The sequence below is a fragment of the Cibotium barometz genome, chromosome 52, assembly GCF_041138505.1.
Source record: "Cibotium barometz isolate CiBa-2024 chromosome 52, ASM4113850v1, whole genome shotgun sequence".
Classification (NCBI taxonomy): domain Eukaryota; kingdom Viridiplantae; phylum Streptophyta; class Polypodiopsida; order Cyatheales; family Cibotiaceae; genus Cibotium; species Cibotium barometz.
In genome coordinates this window covers 21,050,848-21,067,309 of record NC_141097.1, presented here as the reverse complement: position 1 = coordinate 21,067,309, position 16,462 = coordinate 21,050,848, and the positions used below count along the sequence as shown (strand labels likewise).

At 42.6% G+C, this 16,462-nt stretch overlaps 1 protein-coding gene across 2 annotated transcripts in view; it reads left to right on the top strand.

The window, feature by feature from the left end:
• LOC147608942 (pentatricopeptide repeat-containing protein At1g20230-like) overlaps positions 1 to 16,462 on the top strand; it is a 76,370-nt gene that overhangs the window by 55,825 nt on the left and 4,083 nt on the right. The window lies entirely within an intron of this gene.

Here is a 16,462-nt window from a genome sequence, read left to right as displayed (position 1 = left end):
ATATTGTACTACCTTGGTGAAGACGTAAGGAGGTGGGCTTTAATGGAGCTTAGTTTGGAGCGACAAAGTGGAGAGCAATGGTACAATGCTCCAGCTACAATCTTGGCATAGCTTGTGTGGAAGGTAGTGTTTGCATTTCCCATCTTTTATTAATAAACGGATTATCAATGTTTTTTAATCGTGTGAGTGATAATGAGTCCTTTTCGTTATACGTAGACATTGTTTGAAAATGCGGTGAAGCAAGCTATATCATGCATTGATAGACATGCCATGGGGTTGCAAGAATATGAGACAAAATGTGAGAAAGCCAGACGTGGTGTAGAGCAAACATTTCGAGATAGAGCGTACAAGATGCTCATAATTGCAAACCCATCCAATGGTGATGCATTCTTTCAACTCGTATATAACTATGATTGGTCTAAGAAGGGATTGGTTGCTCTGACCAAAGAAAAGCTCTACACAGTCGCCATATCTCGGATTTCAACTCAAAGGTATGTGACATGTCAATAAACCTCCCTTAACATAAACTAACCTTAACATCTAATCTCTTATGGTTTTGGTATGATGCTGAAATAGGAAGACGGAATTGCTTCAAATGCTTATGACCGGGAGGGCAAAGGACAAGGTAATTTCAGAGATGTTTGGGGATAACAAAAAGACGTTGCTGCATATGAAGAAAGAGTTGTATTGGGAAGAGCTAATAGGGGAGGCGGACTCTATTTTGGAGGGTTTATTGGTATATGATGATGTTATCTATGTCCCACCATTTGGGTGCAAGAGGAGCGATCAAAACACATACCATGGGCCTTCCATGAGGTGTGGGCAAAGATTGGAAAAGTGAAGGAAGGCCAAAAGCAACCTGAGGTGAAGAATGCCGCAAAGAGGGTTGTCTACAGGTATATATCTTCTAATGCCATTACATTTTTGTAGAAAATACATATACGCATTTAAAAAAATATTTTAGTGCTGTTTGTTTTATTTTGGATATGTAGGTGGGTGTAGCTACTCATTGGCCAAGGTCTAATGGACGAAGAGACGGAAGCAATCAAAGAATGGGTAGATCCAAATTCCTCGGAAACAATGTACCTGAAGGAATGGGTTGAGAGAGGGGTTTCTGATTGGGAATTTAAGAGATGTCCTTGGTGGTTGGACTATCCTCTAAATCATGTGCCTCCAAGTGAGGAGCTCCTAGAAAAAGGTACTTTTTTGCTTTCTACTGAATTATATGCATGTAAATGTATATGTAAACCTTCCTACCTATACATATGTAAACTATCCATATGCATATACATATTAGATACATATACATACAGATATATACATATACAAATACATATGTATATGCATATGTATATGCATATGTATATATACATATGCATACATAAATACATACCTACATACATACACTAAATTATATACTAAATTCCTACATACATACAAAGTTCATGTTACATTTAAGATTTGGCATGTTAGATTTTAAAGAAACATTGTTAAGTTTTGAAGTTTATCTTGGGATATTTTAGCAAATGCAAAGGAGATGCTGTCTAAATTTTTTACAAATTTGTACATACATACATACATACGTACATACATAGTTCATGTTACATTTAAGGTTTGGCATATCAAATTTTAAAGAAACGTTAAGTTTTGATATATACATACCTACATACATATACATATAAATAGATACATATACCTACATACATATACATACACATACATATACATAGATACATACCTACATACATATACATATATATATGCATATACACATACACATACATGTACATATACATATACATTTACATACATATACATATACATTTACATTTACATACATATACATATACAAAAAGGTATGGGGATTTTTACCTTTTTACTAATTATCTTGATCTATTTCTTGAAGAATTTAAGAATTGCCAATCTGAGCTTGAAAGAGAGCCCCCAACTCAAGAAGACTCTAGATTACCTTCCCCGCAGCAGCAGCAGCCAACAATCTTGACCCAGTCTCCAGTAGAGTTGGATCCTCGCGCGTGGCCCCAAAACCATCCACACCACTGTCACGAGTGCCACAATCACACCAAGAGCATACATCTACAAGTGCAACATGAGAGGCGAACAAAGAGACGTCTTGACATTATGCATGATGTTCAAGAGGGAGACCCCACAAATGAAGATCAAGAGAGAGACCCTCCAGAGCATCTTCAAGAGGGGGAGGTGTCAGGACAACGTGACATCATGGACTTGACTAGTAAGAGTATTTTCCATCGCAAATTTATTTTGAGAAGTGTGTGCTTTCGAAATGCATCTCATTTTTTGTCTTGTTTACTTGCAGGTGAGAGATGTTTTTCACACATATTGCTGGTAGACATCCACACTCTTTCGAAGGGCTCAGATAGGTAAAAAGAATAATTTCACCATATAATTAGTTTTCCAAGTTATACTTACCAAAACCAAACATCATAAATCTTTTATGTAGTGTGGAAGAATTCTTGAGTGACGAAGATTCCCAAGGCTCTATCTCATAGAGGTGCTCCCTCTCAGATACAGTGGCTCGCCTCGTATGGGCTGACTTTCCTACAGGTTTACAGGTTGATGTAGATACAGATGGGTGTCCCTCATGGAATCAAGTTTCTTCATCATTGATACGTGCCACACTCAGTTTTGTTGGTTTGTGTGTGGTGGCTGATGAGGGTTGGTTTGTGTGTTTGAGTCTAATGGATCAACTTCCTAAAATATATTCCATGGGAAAGAAAGTTGGATTGGTCATGCATCGAACAATGTCTGTTCATGTGGAATCAAGTTATTTGTATGACAATGGAGAACAGGTAAGTCATAATCTCTCAAATATTTCCCTTTGTGTATACATGTTATGTGGTATGGATATCCAAACATAATGTTTTCTCGTTATGGTAGGTGGATACATTGGCGCTTAGTATGTTCTATCGAGTAAATTGCCATGTCCCTATTATTTTCGTGAGGCTGGGCAAAATGTTTCAAAGAAGTTATTCAACGCTCAACGAAATTTCATTTTTGAGAAGAATAAGAAGCATCCATTCCAACGCATGATGGTCTTGGAGTGCTACATTCGAGGTGGTGTAGAAAGATCTTCTATGTTCTTTAGGTGAGACAATTTTCATTCTGTCCATTTTCATAGCTACTTTTTCAAAATATTTAGATGCACGTTTATGATTGTATTTCATTAGGTGGCTAGTGGAGACCTTCTCAAGTAAAGGAGATGGTGTCTTAGACGTTTTTGCAGGATGTGGAGGCTTGGGATGTGCATGCCAAGAGTTAAAAAGGCACTATATGGGGATAGAGAATGACATGGAGGTAGCCAAAGCATGTCTGGGAGATTTCTCATTAGGTTGGGATGACACGTAGAAGAATGCTATAATTTGTGAATCAAAAGACTTTGTAATCGAGATTGTCATGGTTTGGAAGTTTAAAGATCGATATATACATTTTTGATCTTTAAAAGATTGTGTTATATATTTAAGTAAGTAAGAAAGTATGTATGTAATGTATGTATATATGTTAGTGCTACGTAGGTAGCTCTTGTATGCATGTATGTATATGTATATGTATGAGGTGTATGAATTTAGGTAGATATATGTATATATATAATTATATCAATAAGTATGATGTGGATCAAAAGAATTTGTAATCAAGATTTTCATGGTTTGGAACTTTACAGATCGATATATACATTTTTTATCTTTAAAGGATTGTTTTTTATATTTAAGTAAGTAAGAAAGTATGTATGTATGTATGTATGTATATATGTTAGTATGTAGGTAGCTCTTGCATGTATGTATGTATATGTATATTTTGTATGTGTATATGTATGAGGTGCATGAATTTAGTTACATATATGAATATATGTAATTATATCAATAAGTATGATGTGGATCAAAAGAATAAAATTTATATTGTTGATCTTTCAAAGCTTGTTATTTATATGTAAGTAAGTTCTTGGTTCTTTACAAAGCTCATAGTAAGTTCATGGTCCTTTGCAAAGCTCGGACTCCTTGTTCATTGCTCCAAAAAGCTCGGCAAAAAAAGCTCGCAAAAAAAAATTCCCCGTGGTACCCACTCTTTAAATCCAATTTCAAGAACACCTTGGCTCCATTCAGCCTATCAAGAATGTAATCTATTCGAGGAATCGGGAACTTACTCTTGATAGTCAGTCTATTGAGTGCATGATAATCAACACACAATCCGGAAGACCCATCTTTCTTCTTGACGAACAAGATTAAGGCCGTAAATGGCGACACACTAGGACATGTGAAGCCAGATTGCAATAGCTTTTGGAGTTGGCGGTCCAACTCCAATTACATTGCCTTGGACAGGCGGTATGGAAACTTGCTCGGGGGATCCGAGCCTGGGAGGAGGTCTATCTTGTGGTCCTGTGGTCTAGACGGGGAGATGGGGAGGAAGATTGTCCCATAGAAAAACCTTCTAGAACTTTTCATGGAGAGCGTGGTACTTCTTTGAAGCATAGGCCACGGTCTGGGCAATCTGGATATAAATCATCGCACATTGTGCGCCTTACTTGATTTCTCGTTTAGCCTACAAGTGGCTTATGAGAAGAAAGTTTGGGATTCCTCGCTCACACTTAATGGTCATTGGAGATTTGGACACATTCCGAGTAATCCAAAAAGTGTACCTGTTCCGATCAATGTCTGGCTGGAACTTGTGAAACCATTGAATTCCCAGAATTATGTCTGCTCCTACAAGAGGGGCAATCATAAAGTCTCGCACAAGCTCTATGCCCTGAATCACTAGCTTAGCACTGTTGGAATTAGGGTTGCAGGAATGCACACACAACTTCAAGAAGATGAGGAAGCTTGAGCACAACACAGTAGTGTATTATGAGTGCCAAAAATGAAAGATTACTAGCCCTAGAAGATAATAGGCGTATATACAATGCACGGGGGAAAAAACCTCCTAGTGAGGGAAAAAGTGCCCCGGCGGTCCTAAGTGTGTTCACACACATCACTACTATAATATGGTAACAAATCCCCCCTGGAGTGATGCGGTGAACAAGAGCTAGCACTCATGTATAGGGAAGTGTCTAGCTATGTGGACGAATCCACAAAAGGGAGTAAGCCCAAAGCTTTGCGAAAAGCTTCGAACTTCTCACGAGGCAGAGCCTTTGTGAAAAGGTCTGCAAGGTTATCCTGTGTTGGCACATAAGCCAAACTGATCTCTCCTGCAGAGAGTCTCTCCCTGACATAATGGTAGTGCACCTCAATGTGCTTCGTACGAGCATGGAACACTGGGTTCCGCGCAACTGCCAATGCGCTCTGACTGTCAGTGAAGATGGTGGTGGCAGATGGCTGCCCAACACCCAAATCAGCCATAAGGCGTCTGAGCCACACACACTCAACCGTAGCTGTGAAAGCTGCCCTGTACTCAGCTTCACAACTAGAAGTGGCCACAGTAGGCTGCTTCTTGCTCAACCATGATATGCATGAGCTTCCAAGCATGAAGCAAAAACCACTCGTGGACACGCGTGTGTCATAACAACCAGCCCAGTCAGAATCTGAAAAAACATGTAAATCTGGCGGCAATGATCCCCCCTTGGGATAAAACAACCCAAGATGCCGAGTACCACTCAAATAGCGAAAGATACGCTTCACTGCCTGGGCTATGCATAAATCTGCTCACCTGTGAGACTGCAAACTGAATGTCTGGCCTCGTAATGCATACATAAATGAGGCAACCAACAGCTGTCTGATAGAGTGTGACATCAAAGTGATCTCCAGCATCATGAAGGCTCAACTTCAAACCTGTCTCCATTGGAGTAGCAATAGGCTTGCAGTCTTCAAGGCCAAATCTCCGCAACAATGTTTCAATAGACTTTGTCTGACACAAAGCAATACCTCCATCACACTGCTTAAATTGTATCCCCAAATAATGATGCAAATGCCCCAAATCTGACATCTCAAAAGAGGCATTCAAATCAGCCTTAAAATCAGCAATATGACTCTCATTTGGTCCTGTGAGCAGCATGTCATCGACATAGAGAGCAATGATTAGATGTACACCATCCACACGTTTAACATACAAAGTGCTTTCTGTTGGACTATTCTGAAACCCATGTGCAGTCAAATATGCATGTATTTTTTCATACCAAGCTCGTGGAGCTTGCTTTAAACCATATAAAGCCTTTTTTAACCTGCACACTTTGTTTTCCTGCCCTCTTTGAACAAAACCACGAGGCTGCGATACATACACCTCCTCATGCAAATCTCCATTTAAGAACGCAGTCTTTATGTCCAGCTGATGTACATTCCAACCATTATGAGCTGCTAATGCACAGATGCTACGAACAGTGGTCATACGACATGTGGGAGCAAAAGTCTCATCAAAATCAATGCCCTTCTCTTGAGCATAACCTTTTGCAACAAGCCTAGCCTTATGGCGATCCACTGTGCCATCAGGCTTACGCTTCAATTTGTATACCCACTTAGTGCCAATGGCCTTCTTGCCAGGGGGCAAGTCACATAAAGACCATGTACCATTCTTCATAATAGCATCGTATTCTGCTTGCATAGCAGCCATCCAATTTTCTGAACTTTGTGCCTCATCAAATGAAACAGGCTCACTTTCATCGCACATACTAGAAACAGCCAATGCATAACAATCTGACGCATAAGAGGCACCATGAGAGCCAGAACGAGTGCGACTAGACAAAGGGGCATCCAACTTGCTGTCACGCAAAGTCTGCACCAGCCATCTAGGCATATTCCTAGAGCCCTCAATCTCTTGTCTCTCATCCTCAAGTGCATCATGCACATCTGCATCAGATATAGGCTGATCTGTGCCATCATTTAAAACCTGCATAGGCTGAAAAACTGCCTCATGAGGTATTGCACTTGACTGTGCACCACTGAAAAGAGGCAACAATGTATCATAGACATCACGTGAGCTGATATCTGTCTCCTTAGTACATGAAACCAAGGGCTGAACTGCATCTTCCACAAATACAACATCACGGCTAACCAAAATGCGCTTTGTCTGTGGATGATACAAACGATAGCCTTTGCTCTCAGCACTATATCCAACAAAAATACATTTGACAGCTTTGTCATCCAATTTTCTGCGATGTTGCACAGGCACTAATGCATATGCCAGGCAACCAAAAACACGTAAATGGCCAACAGATGGCTTGCGGCCATGCCATGCCTCATATGGAGTGACAACCTGTAATGCTTTGGTGGGACACCTGTTTAGTACATAAGTGGCACACATGACAGCCTCAAGCCAAAAACCATGTGGTAGACTTTGACTCTTAACCATACATCTTGCCATTTCCATGAGAGACCTGTTTTTTCTCTCAGCCACACCATTTTGCTGTGGTGTATACGGCACTGTACATTGGTGTTTTATCCCACGCTCAGCCAGAAATGCATTAAATTCTGAAGACATATACTCCCCCCCTCGATCTGAACGGAGGGTGCCCATCTTACTTTCTGACACATTTTCAGCCATAACCAAAAACTGTTTGAAGCACAAAAACACTTCGGACTTTGCCTTCAAAGGATATACCCATGCATGCCTGGTAAAATCATCAATGAAAGTCACGAAGTAAAGGTAGTTTCCAAATGATGGAGTTTGCATGGGACCACAAACATCACTGTGAACAAGCTGCAATCTGCGTTCAGCTCTCACTGATCCATCTTTGGGAAAGGAAGCACGCTGCATTTTACCCAATATGCAGCCCTCACAAACATGCTTGACAGGTGCCTCAAGCTTAGGCAAAGAAGACACCATTTCAGATTTCTGCAGGCGCAGCAAACTTGCAAAATTCAGATGACCAAAACGTGCATGCCACAGTTTTGCATTTGAAATAGCCTGCGTATCCATAATAGCACATGCTGAATCCTCTACACATTTGCCATCCATATTGAGCTTATACAGCCCTCGACATAGTGAACCAGATGCTACAATGATGTCACCACAAGAGAGATCATGAACAGTACATCTGTCATCCACAAATTTTACAACCAAACCTGTTTTGGCAAATGCGGAGACTGACAGCAGATTCTTTTTGATCCCTGGCACATACAATGCATCAAAAAGTGTAAAGGTGTTGCCATTTGCAACATTCAGCACAATCTGTCCAACTCCTTTAACGGGATAAGAGGAGTTATTGGCACAAGTGACAGTATTCCCTGTGGGAGCAGACTCAAGGAAAGTGAATAAACTGCGCTGCGAGGTGATATGCTTAGTGGCACCACTGTCAAAGTACCATACATCTGAATCTACTGCAGACATACATGTGTCATGCAAAGATGGGTCATAACTGCACTGCGCATTGAATGCCCATTCTGTATCTAGCACAACATTAGCAGATTCATTGTTAGAAGGAGAGGCATCTGCAACAACCATACCAGCCTCTTTCTTCTTAGCCTCTTTCGCAGCCAGCTTAGGACACGCTTTGATGACATGATCATTTCCCTTACAGTACTTGCAAAATGTCTTCTATTTGTCACCCTTCTTCTCATCTTTGTCTTCCTTCTTTGGTTGCGCAGCATTTGCAGATTTCTGCTTACTAGAAGAAAAGCCAGCTTTACCTTTCCCGCTTCTCTGACTAGCACCGAAAGCTTGATCTGCGACACGCATACTATTCCTGTTTTGCCTTGACTGGTCTTCTTGCAGCAAAACAGAAACTAACTCCTCAAATGATAAGGCATTGGGATTGCCTTTCATCATCAAGCGAAGAGTGGAAGCAAAACCCTGATAAGAATCTGGTAGACCATTCAAAACAGTCTGCACAAGTGAACTGTCTGACAGGATTTCATCTGCAGAAATGAGCTGCTCTTTGAAATCCTTGATCTTTGTCAAAAAGCTATCCATAGAATCACCTTCGTTCATATGCTCATTCTCCAACTGTTTTCGGAGATAAGCAACACGAGCCTCATTTCTTGCCTGATACAATGTGGCAAGTACATCCCAAGCATCCTTAGAAGTCCTGCAGGAGCGAATATGTGGGATAATGGTACGTTTGACAGACAGCGCAATCAAGGCATGAGCCTGCGCATCTCTACCATCCCAACGAATCTGCTCTGCTGAAAGTGGTGGTTCTCGAACAGCTGCTACAGCACTTGTGCCTGCACCATCATCAACAGTACCTGTTTCTGATGTGTTTGCAGCATTTCCAGCCACCATAGGACGTGCATCAATACCCTGCACAATATTCCATAACCCCTTTGCTACCAATACATGTCTCATCATATATGCCCACAATGGATAGTTGGTGCCATCCAACTTATCCTCAGCAGCCAACATGCGGAATACATCATTGTTGTCAGCCATGGCCAATGACTGTACTACTAGATGTAAATGCTGTCTGCAAGAGGTAAACCTGTATAAAATCGACCTGTGCTATATAGCACAGCCCAAAACAGACGAATGGGCACCTGTCCAGCAGATTTTAATCTTGACAGAAAATCTGCACAGTAGGACGATTTTGCCTGCGCAGTACTTGGAATGCAAAAACGGAGGGCGAAATGACTTCAGATCAAAATTCTGAAACGACCAAGCCCTACGGGCTCTCCCACGGCATATACTAACCTGCAGACGCTCGTGAAACCTCGTTGCAATCGGAGGAGATGAAGCGGCAGGTGCCGGTGATGCTGCCCGGGAGGAGGAAGCCTGCTCTGATACCAATTGTTGGAATTAGGGTTGCAGGAATGCACACACAACTTCAAGAAGATGAGGAAGCTTGAGCACAACACAGTAGTGTATTATGAGTGCCAAAAATGAAAGATTACTAGCCCTAGAAGATAATAGGCGTATATACAATGCACGGGGGAAAAAACCTCCTAGTGAGGGAAAAAGTGCCCCGGCGGTCCTAAGTGTGTTCACACACATCACTACTATAATATGGTAACAAGCACCTTGATGAGCTTCAAACTTGATGCTCGTCGTCATGCTTGTGCTAAAACCCTCAACCCTATTCCGTGACCACATCCTCCATGCTGCCGTGTTGTCAAACAAGACGACTCTTTGGCCACCTATGTAGCCAAAGGTTTTGAGCAATTCGTTGCGCTCATACTCCTGGTCTTGGGTGCCCTTCTGCTTATCTTCGAGCTTTCGGCTAACGATTGCACCAACCAAAGAACTGGGATATGAAGAACTAGGGATGGCCACTGGGGTTTGTGTGGGAGCGGGGCTCACCACACCACGGAAGCCGTGGAGGCTGGGTGGTAGTCTGCAGAGTGGTAGTCTTCTTTGGACTTTTCTTAGAAGTGTGTCCTTTTGTGTGACAAAAGAAACACCTACCCTCCTTCTTGTACTGAGCTATCTCTTCTGCACTCGGTTTCCCACCGGTCTTGCCTGCTTGATCTTTCTAGTTTAGAGTAAGCTTAGGCGCGTTAGTTAAGTTTTTGGAGCTAGAGGCTCCAAAAACTTAGGCTTAGGCGCGTTAGTTAAGTTTTTGGAGCTAGTCTAGAGTAAGCTTAGGTGCGTTAGTCAAGTTTTTGGAGCTAGAGGCTCCCGTGCTTTGTCCTAGGGAAGACCCCGTCTGGTTTTGGCCTTTTCATCCTGAGGCGGGTGCCTTGGGAGTGGAAGGCTGGGAAGTCTTGGGCCATTCGCCATCGTACTTCATTTCAGCACTCTGCGCAAGCGAGAGCCCATCCTGGAAGGTGGTTGGCTGAAACATATTAACTTTCCACTAGATTTGCGTGTCAAGGCCATAAAGGAATTGCCCTATCTTGTCCTTGTCAAATATGCCCAATTGCAAACATATGTTCAAAATGTTATTGGCAAACTGCAAGACTGGTTGCACGTTCCCTGAACTCGTCTTCAAGTCGCTCAAGGTAATGGGGCGGTAGAAACCGCCACTAAAGATCGAGGACAAACCCATCCCAGCAGACATAAGCTGCCATATCTAGTCTGGTGTGGGCATGAGTCCATTGAGTCCACCATGGAATGGTCTCACCTTCCAAATACCAACTAGCCAAGATCACTCTGTTAGTATCATTCTTTCTAATTTCAGCAAAATAAGCTTCAAATTGATGCAACCAAGAATAAAGGATTGTGGGGATGAGTTTACCATTATACTTACTAAAGTTCATCCCACTGGGTCCACCATGGAATGGCCTCACCTTCCAAATATCAACTAGCCAAGGTCACTTTGTCAGTATCATTCTTTCTAACTGCAACAAAATAAGCTTCAAATTGATGTAACCAAGAATAAAGGGTTGTAGGGTCAAGTTTAACATTATACTTACTGAAGTTCATCCTCTTGGGAGGATGACTCGAGGAAGCTGTTGGTGTCGCTCGTGTTTAAAGTTGCAAGAAATCTTTCATTCTCCACGCGTCGTCTGGTGTCTTCTTGTGCAACAGCACTGGATGCTGCCGCATGGTCTTCTATCAATCGAGTCTCCATTGCCCGCATTTGCAACTTGAGGGTCGTACTTGGTTGCGGGCAGAACCCCTCAGAAGGGTTATCCGGTAGAGGATCTGCTATCGGGATGTGGGAAAGAGAAGGGGAGAGAGGAGGAGACGGAGAAAAGGGGTGGAAAATGGGTTCTTTATTCTAGGGCCAAGATTTTCTCCTTTTGCTCTTCCAATTTGGTGCTCTGGTCTGGGATTGCTCGCATCATTGTCTGGAACATGTCATGCACACTCATGTCTACTGCCCTCGAAGGATTGCCTGGTGTCCCTTGTTTCGAAGTTCGTTGTTCTCTCTCTTCGTCGAAGCTCTACAGATGCTTAGCATCTCGTTGCAAACCAAATACTCAAGACACCTGACATCATTCAAGAGGGAGACTCACAGTACGGACTGGTACTGCTTCATGTGCAGGACAATGCATACATGACCTTGGACACTTAGAGTGGAACCTTGGTTGACTCGTCCCCAGAGTGGGCTAACATGAGACGAGTTTCCACTCCAAGTCTTGCACCTTCTGTTCAGATACATCCACGTGGCATCCAAGTGCGGGATGCACGTGACATGGAGAGCAAGGGAATCCGCTATGGACGCCTGATAATCCGGAGTAAAGATGCTGTCCAGACACTGGTCTAGTACATCCGCATTATGTAGAAAAATAAAAATTCTATCCGGATGAGGGTCCTTGACATTTGGATTATGTAGAAAAATGTAAGTGACAATGCCCAAAACGTATCATCTCCTGGATCAAACTTAGGTGGATCATGGGATGAACTATCCTCTATTGTATCATTGCTGGAAAATGATGCGAATTTGACTAGAAATGTTGATGTAGAGCAAATGGCATAAGAGTATTCTTTCAAGTCTCATAGGGGCATTTGCATCACCTAGGTGTGTATGTCAGGTTCTTCTGGAGGTTCTGAGTCAACATCTTCTAGAACGGTATTATTCTCATGCATAAAAACAACATGCCCCATAGCACCACACGCTCCTGTTGATAAAGTATATGATCATTTTGCTGTGTGGATCGTCCTCCAAATAAAACAATGCACTGCATCCATCTCTAGAACAATGAAATGACATTATCCTGCTTTCAATCATTTATCAAGGCACGACATGTATATCCGGATTATCCAGAAAGGAACCACAATCCTCGGCATGAGGAGCCCATTGAACATCATCATTAGGAACGATATATTTCTGCAAAAGAGGCATAAAATTACAGGGATCAAGAAGATACATATAAGATCTGCATCAATGATGCATGAGATTGCCTCCTCTGTATCATAGTCTGGATCTTCCGTATGTAAGAGGATTTGCAACAAATGAACGAGCATCTGGAACATGAGTATGAGGGTTCATAGGAATTTCTTTAATGCATACATCATCTGGGAAATTGACAATTGCATTGTGTATCCGGAACATGTAAACTCAAAACATTCTCTGAAATATTATGCATATTCTTGGTAGGATCCAAGGAAACATCATCGGGCAATGCATCATTATGAACAGCTTGATCAATGATCGGATCAATGGCATCAATAACATCATGTATCTGAAAACCTAGCATGTCATGCATACTATGCTTATCATCATGTATACAAGACATAAAAACTGCATCATGAAAACAATATGCATGAAGAACATCCTTGTGTGTAGGCTCAAGAGTGGGAGCCGCACAACTTGGATCACGAGCTTGATCTGCTACTAGAAGAGGAGCATTCATATGAGGATCAGTATCATCATGAACCAATACATTAGTATCCACAGCATCATGAACCAGACCACTATGCATCACTGTCTGATTATCAAGTGACTCACTAACATATGGGACATCATCATGAACCATACCACTATGCATTACCATCTGATTATCAAATGACTCACTAACATATGGGACATCATCATATAAGACAACATCATCATGAGGATCAACTAAAGCCATAACATTATCATATGAATCTATAACATGTGGCTCTGGAGGATGCATATCTGGATCAATGCATAGAAGACTCTTACAATCAGCAATATTATCATGAGAGTGCCTGCCACAAGGCTAGGTGCAACTGAGGATTTGTCTTGGCTCTCATGATCATCATTTACTTTGCCACCTCCACCTTGGCAAGAATGGAAGACCATCACAATCAACAATATTATCACTACAAATGTCTGAGGTGCAACTGAGAATTTGTCTTGGCTCTCACGACCATCATTTACCTCATTCTTTGCCACCTCCACCTTGGCAAGTCTTCTCTCTAAAAGCTGATAAATGTTATTCACTTTTCCATACATCTTCTTCAAAAAAGACCCAAAGGACGTGTGTCCATGATGGAGAAGATAATTTGAAGAATCATCATAATGACATGCATTACTATGCTCTTCAAACCACTCAACTGTGTCATTCAGATCTTCATGAAATGTCCTAATAATGAAATGCCAACATTACAAACCAAAATCAGCACTAGTGAGAAAATATGGTGAAACCTATGTTCAGGTTTCTTCAAACAAAGCTTGAAGTGATGGTCCAATTCCTTGCATGCGGAACATGGGCAGATTGGGTAATGCTTACCCCTTTTCCTCACAAAATTTGGAGGTCTTTCCCATCCAAATTAGGATGTATTTCACTTCTCACTATCCAAATGGAAAAAGGTAAATGATGAATGCAACATATGGCTCTGGAGCCCTGACCGGAGAGAAGATCAGCAGATTGTTGACCAGTGTCAGCTTGATGGTGGGGCAGCTCATGACGTGGTTCTCTGGATGCTGTAATTCTGGAGCCAGTTGTGGTGATGCTAACACGTTGCTTTAACTAGGCCTCTTTTCTTGTGATCCCAAGCTTCACGCCATTGCAAGCCCGATCATGCCTATGGGCTTCAAGCCACCAGGTTTTGTATAGTGATACTACACACACTTTTGATAACATAAAGATATAGTAGATTTGGTGAAAACTCTGCATTTTTCACTCTTCTCTCCATTGCTTCTACTTGGCTGCAGCTATGATAGGTGCTTAGGGTTGAAAGAAGACACAGAGCTTCTCTGTGCAACTCTGTATTCTTGGATTCATCAATTTGAAGCCTACTTTGCTGTTGGTAGACATAGAGAAGGTGGTGTTAGCTAGTTGCTACATCGAAGGGGAAGCCATCTCTTGGTGGGCTCATTGGGCACCCAGGCCAATTCCAACTATGGAGTTGCTGTCTACAAGTGGGACGAATTTGTCACACTAACCTCAAGAAGCGATTTCTCCCGCCTCATTATCTTGAGAGACTTGAGGATGAGTATCGGGGATTGCACTAGAACATGCTACTTGTCCTTTAATTTCAAAATAAAGTCACTCATCTAGCTTTGCAATTTCAAAAATTTGATGATAACAAACGAGATCAATTCCTTTACGGTTTGGACACACAAATCCAGTGGGATGTGTGCATGTTTGAACTAGATACTTTTGATTGGGCACTTTTGCTTGCGCATAGTGCTAAGATGAAATACAACGACGGAAAACCAAAGACCTCCCAGCCCAAAGTAGCTAGGGCGGCCATTGCCTCTGGCAAGGGCCAGAACCAGGACCCAATCCCAAGAGCCTCTACCTGTCACGTGCATCTCGCACTTGGATGCCACATAGATATATCTGAACAAGGTGCAGGTCCCAGGACACCTAGAGTGGAAACTGGTCCCATGTAAGCCCAGTCCGAGATGAGCCAGCGAGGGTTCCACTCTACGCATCCAAGGTCAGGTGTGCATTGTCCTGCATGAAGCAGTGCCAATCCGTACTATGAGTCTTCCTTTGGATTGATGTTAGATGATCTGAGTATTTGGTTTGCAACCGGGTGCCGGACATCTGTAGATGCATGTAGAATAGGTGCTAGCCCATAGGGCTTAGTGCTCATGTAGTGGCATGGGGTAGGTTTAGAACCACTCCAAGGGGCCAAGAGGGCCCCATGCTGTGCCCACGAGCCCTAGCTTGGGCTAGGCAGGTTGTCGGCCAGCCCTAGGGGCCTTGGCCAGGCAGTCGACAGGGCCAGCCCCACATCATTTGCAATTGGCTGCCCAGCAGCGCCTGGACACCCAGCCAGATCATGCGCAGGCTGGGACAGCCTAAAATGATGGCTTTTATAGCATTAAATGCTATTTGTTGCTAGTTGTGAGCTTATTCAGCAGGCCGACCCTTGTTGGGGTAGCCGACCAGAAAACTGAGAGGGTATAAAAGCCCCGCCAAGGATTCAATAAATTCATCTCATTATTCATGAAGGGTTGCCGCATTCCAAGGGCCAAGAGAGCCAAGGGGGGGTGCTCCAACCAAGGTGAACATTGCAAGCCAAGATTCAATCTTTATTTTTAGATTTACATCATTCTAATAAAGCAAATACACCATTCGTGGTGGGGGCCCTACAAAGGGTATTTGGGACCCAATACTGTGTCCTCTTCTCCCTCTCCCTCTCCCTCTCTCTCTCTCTCTCTCTCTCTCTCTCTCTCTCTCTCTCTCTCTCTCTCTCTCTCTCTCTCTCTCTCTCTCTCTTTTGCACATCTTCTTCAACATTGTGCGTTATTTTCATTGTGAATGATTGCTGAATTCTAAAGCATTGAAGTTACTGATTCGACCACGAAGCTTCGGCATGTTATTTTGGTATCAAAATTTTCTTCAATTGTGAAGATTCATTTGTGTGGTTGGTTTCTAGATTGTGGTGGACCACCCCTTTCAGTGTTACTCCTGTCCCTCGAAGGATGGTTGGTTTTCAGCCTTGGAAGTCTCCCTTACGCATAGTGGATGGTCAGATTGCGCTCCAAAAAGGAGTGCATTTTCTTGCTATGGCGAGAGCTACGATGAAGAGAGAGAACGACAAACTTCGGAACAGAGTGCACCAAGCAGTCCTTTGAGGGTGGCAAACATGAGTGTACAAGAGATGTTCTGTTACTTCCAGCAGATGATGCGAGCAATCGCAGAAAAGGGTACCGAATTGGAAGAGCAGAAGGCTCAAATCTAGGCCTTGGAAGAGCGTACCCATTTTCCAGCCCCTCTTTCTCCGTCTCCTCCTCCCTCTCCTTCCGTTTCCCAAATCC